At 46.9% G+C, this 9,734-nt stretch overlaps 1 pseudogene; it reads right to left on the bottom strand.

The window, feature by feature from the left end:
- Nucleotides 1-5,471: 5,471 nt before the first annotated feature.
- On the bottom strand, nucleotides 5,472-6,832 carry LOC147572709 (ERI1 exoribonuclease 3 pseudogene; annotated as a pseudogene).
- Between the last annotated feature and the right edge of the window lie 2,902 nt (nucleotides 6,833-9,734).

The following is a 9,734-nucleotide window of genomic DNA, read 5'->3' as shown; positions in this document are numbered from 1 at the left end:
CTCTTGTCAGGTATATGATCTACAAGTCTTTTTGCCTATGCTGTAGGTGTAAATAAACCGGTGAGGGACATTTTTTCTCTGTTAATATGTAAAAGCACGTGAGGACATGCGTTTTTCAAAAAGAATTATACTCCATGCTTTTGAATCTTGCTTTTCTCAGGAATAATTTGTAGAAAACACTCCACTGTGGTAAGGTTAAGCTCTAATTCTCTCTAATGCCCCATTGTGTGGGTGCACTATAATTTATTCAACCATTCCCTATTTATGACCACTGACTCTTTTTCTAGTTTTTTGTTCATTGTTAACAATGCTGTAATTAACATCCATGTACAATATATGTCTATGTATTGTGTGTTTCATTTTTCCGGGATTTATTTCCAGGAGTGGGAGAGCTGGGTCAAAGAGTATACGCATTTTTATTTTAATAGGCATTGTTCACTTGTTTTGCATAAACCAGCGACATGTGAGCGTCTTCCTTTTGCACCGCATCGTTGCCAACAATAGATGTAGTCAAGTTAAAAAAATTTTTTTTTCTAGTCTGATAGTTGGAAAATAAGGTAACGATTTTGTCTCTTTCAGGGGATATTTGGCAAAGTCTGGAGATATTTTTGATTGTCCTGTTAATCATGGTGTCGGGGGGAGGTGGGGGACTAGGTGTGCTAGCTTCTAGTGGGCAGAGCCAGGGATTCTGCTAAACATCCTCTAATACTCAAAGCAACCCCCACAACAAATGGTCGTCCAGCCTAGAATGCCAACAGTGCCACAGGTAAGAAACCCTGGTATAAAGAGATACTTCCTTTTATCTTCAGTTTGAAAATCTTTATGGGTGAGTTTGAACATCTTTCCATATATTTGTAAGCTATTTGGATTTACTTTTCTGTAAATTACCTATTCTTGATCTTTGCTCACTTTCTTTAAAAAAAATTTTTTTTCAATATATGAAATTTATTGTCAAATTGGTTTCCATACAACACCCAGTGCTCATCCCAAAAGGTGCCCTCCTCACTACCCATCACCCACCCTCCCCTCCCTCCCACCCCCCATCAACCCTCAGTTTCTTCTCAGTTTTTTTTAATTAATTAATTAATTAATTTTTTTTTTTTTAAATTTTTTTTTCAACGTTTTTTATTTATTTTTGGGACAGAGAGAGACAGAGCATGAACGGGGGAGGGGCAGAGAGAGAGGGAGACACAGAATCGAAAACAGGCTCCAGGCTCTGAGCCATCACCCCAGAGCCCGACGCGGGGCTCGAACTCACAGACCGCGAGATCGTGACCTGGCTGAAGTCGGATGCTTAACCGACTGCGCCACCCAGGCGCCCCTGTTCTCAGTTTTTAACAGCCTCTTATGCTTTGGCTCTCTCCCACTCTAACCTCTTTTTTTTTTTTTCCTTCCCCTCCCCCATGGGTTTCTGTTAAGTTTCTCAGGATCCACATAAGAGTGAAAACATATGGTATCTGTCTTTCTCTGTATGGCTTATTTCACTTAGCATCACACTCTCCAGTTCCATCCACGTTGCTACAAAGGGCCATATTTCGTTCTTTCTCATTGCCCTGTAGTACTCCATTGTGTATATAAACCACAATTTCTTTATCCATTCATCAGTTGATGGACATTTAGGCTCTTTCCATAATTTGACTATTGTTGAGAGTGCTGCTATAAACATTGGGGTACAAGTGCCTCTAGGCATCAGTACTCCTGTATCCCTTGGGTAAATTCCTAGCAGTGCTATTACTGGGTCATAGGGTAGGTCTATTTTTAATTTTCTGAGGAACCACGCTGTTTTCCAGAGTGGCTGCACCAATTTGCATTCCCACCAACAGTGCAAGAGGGTTCCCGTTTCTCCACATCCTCTCCAGCATCTATAGTCTCCTGATTTGTTCATTTTGGCCACTCTGACTGGCGTGAGGTGATATCTGAGTGTGGTTTTGATTTGTATTTCCCTGATAAGGAGTGACGTTGAGCATCTTTTCATATTCCTGTTGGCCAGCCGGATGTCTTCTTTAGAGAAGTGTCTATTCATGTTTTCTGCCCATTTCTTCACTGGGTTATTTGTTTTTCGGGTGTGGAATTTGGTGAGCTCTTCATAGATTTTGGATACTAGCCCTTTGTCCGATATGTCATTTGCAAATATCTTTTCCCATTCCGTTGGTTGCCTTTTAGTTTTGTTGGTTGTTTCCTTTGCTGTGCAGAAGCTTTTTATCTTCATAAGGTCCCAGTAATTCATTTTTGCTTTTAATTCCCTTGCCTTTGGGGATGTGTCGAGTAAGAGATTGCTACGGCTGAGGTCAGAGAGGTCTTTTCCTGCTTTCTCCTCTAGGGTTTTGATGGTTTCCTGTCTCACATTCAGGTCCTTTATCCATTTTGAGTTTATTTTTGTGAATGGTGTGAGAAAGTGGTCTAGTTTCAACCTTCTGCATGTTGCTGTCCAGTTCTCCCAGCACCATTTGTTAAAGAGACTGTCTAAAAAATTTTTTTAATGTTTATTTACTTTTGAGAGAGAGTGTGTGCACACAAGTGGGGGAAGGGCAGAGAGAGAGAGAGACAGAATCCAAAGCAGGCTCCAGGCTCTGAGCTGTCAGCACAGAGCCCAACGCGGGGCTCGAACTCACAAACTGTGAGATCATGACCTGAGCCGAAGTTGGCCCCCCAACTTGACTGAGCCACCCAGGTGCCCCATTTGCTCATATTTCTGTTGGTTGCTTATTCCTCTTTTATTAATTAATAAGAGCCTTTTATATTTTATAAACCCTTTATTTGTCCTTTCATTGAAAATGTTATTTCTAAAAATATACTTTTTATTGACTTGTCTACAGTTATCTTTTGCCAAATAATAAAATCTTATTGAAGAACATAAAACAAGGTCTGAACACATGATCAGACATACTATGTCCTTAGATAGGAAAACATCATAAAAATATCCCTTTCCTCAAAATTAATTTATAACTTTAATGCAGTTCCAATTGGAGTTCAAACAATATCCAGTTAAGATTCCAAAACTATCTTGAAGCTGATATAGGAAACCCAAATGTACAAGAATGACCAATAAAATTTTGCAAAGAAAGACTAGCAAGGGTATTCTTACATCACCAGATATCAGAACACACTTTAAAGGTGCTGGAATAAAGAAGATTCGGTAATATTATTGGAATAGCCAACTACATAAGCAAAACAGACTAGAGAATCCAGAGATAGGTCTATCTATGAACATTTAGTAAATGACAACTATTGTCCAATTAAATGACAAAAGGGGTTGGCGCTCCTGGGTGACTCTGTCGGTTAAGCATCTGACCTTCGGCACAGGTCATAATCTCACGGTTCATGAGTTCGAGCCCCACGTCAGGCTCTGAACTGTCAGCACAGAGCCTGAAGCCTGCTTCGGATTCTGTGTCTCCCTCTCTCGACCCCTTGCCTGCTCACTCTGTCTTCGCTCTCAAAAGTAAATATTAAAAAAAAAAAAAAAAAAAAAAAAAAAGAATTTGGTGTGCTTCCTGAATAAAGCTGGAACTTGTTATTTCTGACTTTGGCTAACCCCTCCGTTCTTCACTCCTCGCCCGTAGACTCGCTCTGTTCAGCTGCGAGTTGCTTGCCAATTTCTCAAGAGGCTGCTCAGAAATCGTCTTTCTCCCACCCTACAACCTTAGTCCAGTTCGCCTCTGAGCTACCACACTAGAAGTAGAATTCACACAGCCCAGGGTTCAGGGTGTGCCCTTTGGAAGGTCCCTGGAGGCTCTGGAGTTTGCCAGAGGCACACTGGGAGCAGACAGTCACTGAGCCATTGGGAGGGAGCAGCCCTGGATGTGCTGTCTGTGACTCAGCTATTGAACCTCCTCATGTCACACAGAATGAATTTCATCGGAGGCCAGAACAGACTAGATTATTTAGCCAAGCCAAGTGGTGAAATAATTTATTTTTGAATACACAGATCTTCCTTTACGTATGTCCCGATAAACCTATCGTCAGTTGAAAATATTTAATATACCTACCAACCATCATAGCTTAGCCTCGCCTCTTCTAAGCATGCTCAGAACCCTTACGTTAGCCTACACCTGGGCAAAATCATCTAACACAAAGCCTGTTGTATAATAAAGTGTTGAGTATCTCATGTAATCTATTGAACACTATACTGGAGATGACAATAAGAATGGCCATGTGGGTAGTGAGTGGTTGTGTGTCGATAGCTTACCCTCATGATCACGAGGCTGAGTGGGAGCCGTACCTCGTTTCCTGTGACCAACGTCATGAAGGAGGATCATCCCACATATGGCTAGCTAGGGAGAAGCTCCAAATTCAAACTTCAAAGTACACTTTCTACTGAATGTGTGTCGCTTTTGCACCATCATGAAGCCACAAAACTGTTTTAAGTCCAACCATCAGAAGTCGGGAGCTGTCTATACCTTATCGTCTTTAAAGAATGCATGTCACTTGTTAGAAAAAATGTTTGAAGTCCTGTTTTAGAAACATGTGGAACTTCTTATGGCCACCTCCAAAAACAGCACTCAGAATCACAAGGCCAATGAGTCATAAGTTAGGAAATCCTAAAGGAGTTGAAATAAGGGCGTGCTCATTGCTCCCATCTAATATTCATTTGTGGCACATAATTAACCCAAGGAATAGATGAAGTGCTTTATGAGATTCTCACGGCCACAGAGTCAGGCCACAACTATTCAGATGTTTCTGATGTGTCACTCTCCTCCCTTTTTCTCAACCACGCACCAACACATGCAAGCATACAACCACACGCTCATTTCCTCTCCGCTCATTTGCTTATGAATTCTCCACGTGATTTTAGGGAGGTATTTTCAAATGCTCTCCAATCGAAAAATAAAGGTTCAAAACATTTGATGTTTTGAAGTCCACCCACAGAGAAGAGATTACGAAGGAAATGCCCTTCTCAACTCTTAACCTGAATACTGATTTGGGACCTTCTGTCCAGGCTCCCATAGCCCAGACTCCCATGAGCTGTTCAATTTTCCTCTCCCCCCATCCTGAGGGTGAGGGTTCCTGCCTGGAATACATCCTAACAAAGGGGAAATTTTCAGATTTTGGTGAGGTATTCAGGTGCTGGGAGCCGTGGCTACTCAAGCCACATTGACTCGCGCCAAGTCCTTGTCACATCCTGCCTGGTAAATGATTTCTGAGGGTTTTACACATGACTTCTCCCCCGCTAACTGTGGGCTTTATGTGCACAGAAATGGAGTGTGATCTTTATTTTTGTATCCTCTATGTCTATTCTGGCATTTTTTTTTTTATTTTTTTTTTTCAACATTTGTTTATTTTTGGGACAGAGAGAGACAGAGCATGAACGGGGGAGGGGCAGAGAGAGAGGGAGACACAGAATCGGAAACAGGCTCCAGGCTCTGAGCCATCAGCCCAGAGCCTGACGCGGGGCTCGAACTCACGGACTGCGAGATCGTGACCTGGCTGAAGTCAGACGCTCAACCGACTGCGCCACCCAGGCGCCCCTATTCTGGCATTTTGAACAGGGGTGTGATACAATAACTGTTTCTTGGCAGACATGTTTCCCACACGTCATGAGTTACACTTCCAACCTTCATTAATCCTTTTTTTTTTTTTACTGCTTATTTATGAGTATTATGACATCATACTTAGCTGTAGTGAAGTCTTCTTGGTTCTAGCCCAGTTCTTCCATTTTTTTTTTCTTGTTCCCCGACTTTATCCAGTGGCATGTTCACGGCGGGGACGGGGGTAGACACAAGGTTGGGCCTGATCTCTCCTGGAGCCCTGGGGGCACCACACACTATGCACTATGGATGGGAGGGAGCACAGGGGGGCCTGGTGGCCCCAGCAAAGCCTACATACCCGGGAGGAGGCTGTGAGTGCATGGGTTGTCTTGGACGAGGCCCACAATGGGAGGGGCTGATACCGGGCTGAGGTTGAGGGGTTGGCGTGGGGGACACAAAGTGTCCGCTCCCGAGGGGCCAAGTGGCCAAGTCCTTACCCAGGACACAGGTCCACAGGGTGGACTGGGGGACACTGGAGGCAGAGCCATGCCACTCCCCCTTTCCCTCTCTGGTGAGGGAAAGGAGGGTTCTAGGCTGAGCCAAGCAGCTACCCTGTCCTGCCCCATCCGTCCTGGGCCAGTCAGAATGGCTTCAACGTCTGCTTGAAGACGAGGCCTTGATATGCAAGTGTCTTTACGATGTTGGCAATGTTGTAGTCATCATGCTGCGGTGGGACCCGCCTATGTGTTGCAGGCTGGGATCCTGGTTCCTGTCTAGAAATCCATTCCTGGGCCAGCAGCCCATGGTGAAGCTGTAAGCCTTTTTCAAATTAGTCCACTGCTTGAAGTAATTTGCCACTGGCAAACCCAAGTATGGCCCTGGCCTGGGACTTTCGAGTCCCAGTCTCCACACGTGACAAAAATTGACACGTGGATCGAAGAGGCTTTCTTTTGCTCTCTGCTCATCCACCGTCTCCACCGCTTGCTGCAGGCTTGGCTGACCATCCGCCATGGCTTGAATAATCCTGGTGAGCTGGGTACAGAAGGGAGAAAGCTGTGGATGGACCACAGGCTGGACATACATGGGAAAGGCAGACCCAATCTCTGTGATCTGCACACTGACCCCGGCCAGTGAGATTCAGTTCTCCTATTTTGATGTAAGGATCTTCTGATGACATCAACTTTAGAGTGTGTTAAGAATCACAGGGTGACGGGGTGCTTGGGTGGCTCAGTTGGTAAAGCGTCCGACTTCGGCTCAGGTCGTGATCTCGCAGTTTGTGGGTTTGAGCCCCGTGTCGGGCTCTGTGCTGACAGCTCGGAGCCTGGAGCCTGCTTCGGATTCTGTGTCTCCCTCTCTCTCCGCCGCTCCCCTGCTCGTGCTCTGTCATCTCTCAATAATAAATACGTGTTAAAAAAAAAAAAAAAAAAAAAAACAGAATCACAGGGTGAGAAAAGGCCTATGACGGTAGTAGTGCATGAATACCCTTTAAGGAAAAGCAAAAATATACGAGAGGACGTGCGGGTTCGGGATCCTGTGTCCGATGGTTCCCAGAAACCCCTGTGCCTCAGTTCCTTATTCTGGCAAGGATAGTTTGGTTGGTAGCCTTTAGATGTGCCCCCAGCAATGAAGACGGGGAGTTCACACAGGAGAGAGAGAAGTCCTTGAAACTTGTGAGCAACCAACTGTTCAGATCTCTTACCTCTCTGCTCCCACCCAACCTAAAACCTCATCCCGCAGCTTAATATAGGCAGGACTTAGTGGTGAGGCGCATCGGAGGGACACGGGTTGGGGGTCCGGTCCCCACCGCGCTGCTGGGAGAACTTGGGCCAGTTACCAACCCCTTCTAAAGGCTCAGTTTTTCTTACGTAAAATGTAAATCGTAGTATTTACCTCTTAGGGTAGTTGAGAGGACTAAATAAGGTTAGACACGTTAAAGGCTTTGCACAGTGCCAGGCACAACACTGATCCAAGAGGATGAGATGTATTATTTGCTAAGTACCATAGTGGGTCAGCTTCCAAGTACTTAGGAGAGACACTGGCACACAGTTGGAGCTCTTTAAACACTTAGGCAGCCAACAAAGGCAAAGGACATTTCGAATTCAGCTTTTGTTTATTTTGTCAGAAGCTGAAGTGTATTTATAAGCAGAGAAGAAAAGGACAGAAAAGAGTCAGGTTTTTTTTTGTTTTGTTTAAATTGTCATACATAATTTTTATCCGAAAAACCCCCATCCATTTAAAATATATGGTTCAGGGGCCTTGGGTGGCTCTAAGACTCCGACTTTGGCTCAGGTCACGGTCTCCCCGTTAGTGGGTTCGAGCCTCGCATCGGGCTCTGTGGTGACAGCTCAGGGCCTGGAGCCTGCTTCGGATTCCGTATCTCCCCCTCCCACCTACTCCACTCGCGACGTGCGTCTCTCTTTCAACAAGAAACATTAAAAACATTAAAAATGAAATAAAATGTATCGTTCAATCAGTTGAGGCAAAATAGTCCTATAACTACCACTAACTATCCAGGGGTTTTTGAAACAGGTCCCTGAGGTTGTTGGGGGGGGGGGGGGGGGGAGGCTGCTGAGATCTAGAACCAAAGTGCAAGTTTTGGCCTCGACTAAAAAAAGGAGGCTCTCCCCTCGCCCCCTCAGGGAAGTAGGTAAGGTGGGTGGAAACGCAGGGAAATAAGCCCTGAGTAGAGGTGCGAGTGACCTTGGAAGCATTTCCTAATGTTTATTGCCCCGTATGGCAGGCAGCTAGGTGTGCGCTGAGGAGAAGGGAAGCGGGATGGGACAGGCTCGACCACAACGCGCGCGGGAAGCTGAGAGTCGCTCCTTGGGGAGAGACCAGCACAGAGGTGCAAAATGGCGGCCCCGCGGCGCGCACGAGCACCTGCGCCTGCGCCTGCGCCTGCGCGGTGGCCCGGCTGCACGAGGAGGCCAGGCCGCTCCAAGGCTGGACGGAGGACGCGCCCGAGAATGTTCGGAGGGTTTGGAAGCAACGCTGGAGGAGGCGGCCACACCAGGAGGGAGCCCGTGGAAGACGGAGGTGGGAGAGGCGTGGGCTCGGGAACTGGGGGCCTCGAGGGAATCTCGGGTGCACGAGAGTGCACGAGACCCCCCCCCCCCCCAGGGAGGGTCGGGCGGGTCGCGTTTCCCGTTGCCCACGTGGACTCCTCATGAGAGGTGAGGAGGTTCAGGCCACGCTCCCAGCAAGTGGCCGGTGAAATGGAGTGGAAGGCCCGGGGGAAGCTGTTAACAGCGGGCGGAAAACACAAAGAAAGGAGCGTTTGGACAAACGCTAGGCTTTTAAAAGAGCGCTGCCGGTGCTTCACTGGGGCGGATGTTTACCGAGGACCTGCGAGGGAACAGCTGTCGTACCGTCCGCCGTCCGGTCCATCAGCAGATAGCGTTGGCTTAAAATCTGTCCGAAGGCCCCACCGCTTTGACCAGCCTCACGGCCACCCCCGACCTGCATGGGTGCCTGCAGTTGCATCTGATGGCCTTCCTGGGACTGTCCTTGCACCTTTAGAGAACGCGGCAGCCAGGAAGGTTCTCTAAGCAGAGCCCGGGTCAGAACTCTCCTGTTCAAAAAGCCTCAGTAAACTTCCCATCTCGGTCAGCAATCCCCCCCCCCCCAGGGCTTTCTAGAGTTACAGTGCCCACCCCCAAGCCCCCAGACCCTCGCCTCTTCCCACCCACCTTACGGCCCCATCTCCCCTTCTACTGATCTCACCTTCTTACCCCCCTCTTGCTCAGTCAGCTTCAGCCTCCACGGTCTCCTTGCTGTTCCTGCACCGCCCCCGAGGTGTGAGCTTTATGGCAAGATGTTTGCACTCACTGGTCTGTCTGCCTGCCCGTTTTTTCCGCCCATCCCTCTGTATTCGCTTCCTCACCCCACCTCCTTCCGGTCTCCGCTTCAATGGTGCCTTTCTCTCTAAGGCCTTCCCTGACCATCCTGCTTAATATTCACCTCCCTTCCACGCCTTGTTCCCTCCCCTGGTTTATTTTTGCCTTAGGACCTAATAATGTCTGACACCCTGTATGTTTTCCTTATTGTTCCTCGTCTTTCTTTTTCGACTTGAGGGTAAATGCCATTAGATGACAGATTTTGTCTGCTTTTGCCCTCTTCAGTACTCGTAAAGGTGCCTGGCACTTACAAAATAATCACTAAGTTGAAATGACTGAAGGGATACTTGCTCATGACTGTAAGGTGGAATTTTAATTGAATGCAAGCTTCAATACAAAGGAAAAGGAGAAAGAGACACGATAAAAAGGTCAT

This window comes from Puma concolor, chromosome E4 (genome assembly GCF_028749965.1).
Source record: "Puma concolor isolate L17-30 chromosome E4, mPumCon1.1.hap2, whole genome shotgun sequence".
Taxonomy (NCBI): domain Eukaryota; kingdom Metazoa; phylum Chordata; class Mammalia; order Carnivora; family Felidae; genus Puma; species Puma concolor.
This window is presented reverse-complemented; position numbering and strand designations above follow the sequence as displayed.